Consider the following 4831-nt stretch of genomic DNA (forward strand, 5'->3'; position numbering starts at 1 on the left):
GTGATGGACAACTGGGGTATCCAGTCCTGGTGGCACGGAAGAGCCTGAAATAGGGGAGAGGATGCCAAGACAAGTGGAGTCAGCTGTCCAGCATGAGAAGCAGCTGAACAATGGTCATTATTTACAGAGCTCTTACTGTGTTCCACCACTGACCTGTTCAACTTCATTTGACCTTCACAACAACATGCTAGGAGGTTATTTATCTATTTAATCTTTTGGCTGCACCGCTCAGCACGTGGGATCTTAGTTCCCTAATCAGGGGTCGAACCTGTGCCCCCTGCATTGGCAGCACCGAATCTTAACCACCGGACCACCGGGGAAGCCCCTAGGAGGTCATTCTAATCATCCCCCTTTTACAGAAAATGAAACAGACTCATAGGGGTTAAGTAACTTACCAAAGTCACACAGCTAGTAAGCTACAGTAGAGCCAGGATTCAAATCCTATAATCCAACCCCAGGGCTGCACTTTGGCCAGCTCAGTCCATGATCACATCATAAGGTCATAGGTTGTGGCTGATGTCACAAGTGTTGTCTAGAAGTCCTTACATACCTTGCCTATGACATCCTTCCATCCTTGCCTATGAGCATTCCCAGAATCTGATCCGTGACCCTCTCCTCTTATCCACAGACTCTTACACTCCTGTATCCTAAGGCTACCTGAAAGTCAACCTTGGCCCCTCCCTCTCACTCACCCTCACATCTGATTACTTAATTTAAGCCCTGTCCCATCCATCTCCTGGAGGCCCACCCTCCCTGTCTGGATGATTCAGGCCCAGGGGGCTCTCACATTTTCCCCTCTTGCAGGCCCCAGGCACCTACAGCTTCCCACGCAGGTAGCCTGGAATGGGGTCTTCCACCACCCACCTCTCTGATCATGGACCGAAAATAGCCTGCACAGCATCTTGGAAAGAAACCTGGGCTCTTCTACTTACTAGCTTGTCCACATGAGTAAACAGCTTCCTTTCACAGCCTCAGTTTCCTCGTAGGAAACTTCCCCTCTGACAGAGAGCCCAGAGGTAGGTAAGAGCTGAGTGATGCCTCTGAGAGGCTCAGAGTATAGCAGCAAGATAGATATACGGAAACATAATTAAAACAGTCTGATAAGGCTCTGGAAGGAAAGATTATGAAACAGACCAACACAAAGGAGGGAGCAATTAGGTAATTAATAATGACAGCTACTGTTTATCGATTATCTATAATGTGCTAGACACTTTACTTAGGAGTTGATCCAATCTTTACGTTGACTGTTCCAAAAAGACGTAATTATCCTACTGCTTAAATAAGAAAGGATAAGCTTGGGGATGTAAACTAACTCTCAAAGCTACAACCAGAATGCCTTTGGGATTTCCAACATTCCTCTTCTTCTTACACTCAGGATACAGTCTCATCCACGGCCTCCCTTCAGTGATGTCTGGGTCAGTCTCAGTTTTCCCATTTACCCAGAGAATAGTATGCACGCAGTAATCTCTCTCTGGCCTCCATTTTCTCATCTGTAAAACAGGGATGATAACATAAAACCAATCACAAAGGGCCATTCTAAGAACCTAAAGGAGTTAATATATGAAAAGCATTTAAAGCAGTGCCTAGCACACAGTCAGGGCTATGTGGTGGTGTATTATTCTTAGTAATGTTATTTTTATGGTTTTTTCCAAGGGCACTTTTTCACCATGAGCACATGGACTACCCTGGGCTTACTGAGGACCCCATCGTCTATGTTCATCAAATGATACAGAAGAGAGTCACCTGTACTGGTCAAGCTCTGCATAGATTGAACCCTTCAGCCCCTCCCACCCAACCACTCTAAGCAGGCTTCTCATGCACCCGCATTTCCACCAGAAGTGGGAGGTTCCCAGGCCCCTCACACCCATAGCATCGCACACTGAGGAAAGGAGAGGCCACTGGAGAAAGGGAAAGTGTTGGGATCCCAGGGGTCTAAGGGAGTGAAAACAAGGTGTACTCTCAGCTCATGAACAAAAACTTCGGCTTCCAGGAGTGCTGGGTGTTGGCAGCTTTATCTCCGGCCAGCGAGAGACTCATGTCAGAAACTGCCCATTCCTGGTGAATTTCAATGAGATGCCCTTTCTGCAAGGAGGAGGAAAGCCATCATTTAAAAGGCGAAAGCTGCTTTCACTTGGCAAGATATGATAGAGCAAGTGCAGCCTTGGGGAACAGGAAGAGAAGGCTGGGGGTCTTCACCCACTGCAAGTTACATGCAGTGCACGTCCGTAAGTTCCCCACACTATGCCTTGTCTCAGGTTGGGTGCTCACATACAGGGAGCCATTGGACACTGTCCCCCAAGCAAACAGGCACCAGAGCAAAACTTACCAGGATAAAAGACATGCACAGCGAGCTCAGTGGGGAGGGGGCACTGGAATCCCAGTCCCAGCATGGGACACAGAGGCTTTCACAGAGCAGATAGCATTTGCTGAGGCTCTCAAAAGAATAAGTGTTCACCAGGCAAAGAAAAGGGCTGGGAGGGGGAGAGCAGGAGGCATGCAGCAGCATAAGACAGCGATGTGCATAAGGACCCAGAATAACAGAAACTGTGGTGTGGCAAGAATCTGTTAGAGCATAGGGGAGTGGCGAGAAGAAAAACTGGAAAAGAAGTCGGGACCACATACACATACCACCATCTACAGACTGGTCCCATGGAATTCTCCAGGCAAGAATACCGGAGTGGGTAGCCATTCTCTTCTCCAATCTTCCCATCCCGGGGATTGAACCCAGGTCTCCCTTGCAGGTGGGTCCTTTACCACCTGAGCCACTAGGGAAGCCCACATGGTTGTATATGCGATGGTGAAAAATGTGGATTTCCTCTTTTAAAGGACTGCAGACTTTCAAAAATGAGAGTAATATGATGCATTGTCTGCTTGAAGAAATATGGAGCATGGATCACAGGAGTTCTAAGAATGGGCCATTTTTTATATTTTTAGACTAGAGGTAACAAGGGTCTCAATTAAGTTCCCCCAAAGACATTTAGCTGAGGAATGGGTGAATTATTATAGGGGAATACAGAAGAGAACCTAGGGCACCCTCACACTCCAGGGTGGCCAGAGAGGATAGTCTTGGATTTTCTGAGACCAGAGGCCTGGAGTTCTTGGCCAGCTGGGATATGAGATCCGAAATCCTAAACTGGCAAGAGGTGGGCTGAGCCAAAGTGCCCAGCCCATATTCCCCTGCATTCAGGATGACAAAAATATTTCATCCCACGTGCCACCTCTGATCGATCGGTGGTGTCTACCTAAATTACTTTTTGAAAGGGATTATAAACCCATATCTGGGCCCAGTGGGAAAGAAAGCGCTGACTGATTAGCAACATCAATCACGGGCAGTGGGTCGGGAGGGGTAGTACACATGTCTCATACCTGTTTTCCCTGCCAGAATTACTGAGATGAGTCTTGGGTGTCTCTCTTGAGCAACCTGGTTAACAGAGGGCACTGGGTACCCATGAAAATAAGCAGTTATGGGTGCAAGTCCTGAAGCTGACAACCTGTTCTTAGGACCTCCAGCTAGTAGAATCTAGAGGAGTGCCAAGCGGCATCTCCATTTCTGGAACGGGTCCCTGGCACCCTGAATGGTATCCTAGGGACTGTCCTGGGAAACCCATGGGATCCCCCAGACATTAACCAAGCTGCTGGACCATTAATAAGGCCCAAGTGTTCAGGAGTCATGCCAAGAGGTAGAAGCCACAAAAACTAAGAAAGGTCATCATTATGGTTAGAAATTCTTCACTGGGACCCATGGATGAGCTATAGGAAAACTGCAAACCCCTTGAAATCATGTACAAATTGTTCTAAGTATGTGCATTTTTCCCAAAGCAGGCCTTTAGCTTTTATCAGTCTCTCAAAGAGCTCCATAGCCAAAAAATCTTCAATCACTGCCCAAGAGGAAGGAGAGTAATGAGATACAAGTTAATTCTGCTGAGAAAGGAAGAAGAAGCATCTATATCTCAGTTGGAATTGAACTTCCAGGGGTAGCACCTATATACTCAGCTAGTTTAACCCACTTAGCCCTAAAATGCATCCTCCAAACCTGGGGTGCAAACTTGAGGCTACCGTTGAGTCCTGGGTAGCTTATAAACCGAGGGAGGTATTGTTTTTCTCAAAGAATGTTCTTAGCTTTTGTCAATCTCTCAAGGAGATCCATGCCCCCAAAAAAGTCTTCAACCACTGTTCAAGACAAAGGAAAACAATGCTATCTATAATCAAATAACCAGGGGGGTTTGTAGAGTCAGCTAAGGCAAAAGCTTGCCTTCACTGTGCTGGAAGAACAGCTAGAATTGGCCACATCTGAAGGCACTGTCCACCGCAGGGAACAGAGGCAGGTTGGGAGGATGCTTTGGACACTATGTTGGGAACTAGAACTAGTAGAAGCCTCTGAAAGTGATTATTAATAGGCTTAGGAAATTATATCTGATGAGGGTCCAGGAGTCTGGGTCAGGGATGGAAAATGGGACGCAGGCACCTGGGTTGGCAACCCTAGCTTCTAGAGTGTGGTTCATAGAACCACGTCCTTTTCCTTCAGAACACCAATGTCCGTTTGTAAATACATGTTAATTGCTGTGTTCTCTATCTGCTCCATAATTCTGCCAGCTCTGGGAGAGTAAAGACCGTTTTGGGTTTTGCTCCCATTGTCACCTGGCAGAATTTGGGCACAGAGCAAATGCTTTCAATAAATATTTGCTGAATGAAAAGGTGTGTGGATGGATGGACGGATGGGTGGGTGGGCCAAGGTGGTCCATCTGAAAGGCAGAATCTTGGGGACAAACAAAATCAAATGCCTCTTCTGTTCGGCATTTGAGAGGCAATTAGTATATCAGCTCAGAGAACA

Source organism: Capra hircus, chromosome 3 (genome assembly GCF_001704415.2).
Source record: "Capra hircus breed San Clemente chromosome 3, ASM170441v1, whole genome shotgun sequence".
Taxonomy (NCBI): Eukaryota; Metazoa; Chordata; class Mammalia; order Artiodactyla; family Bovidae; genus Capra; species Capra hircus.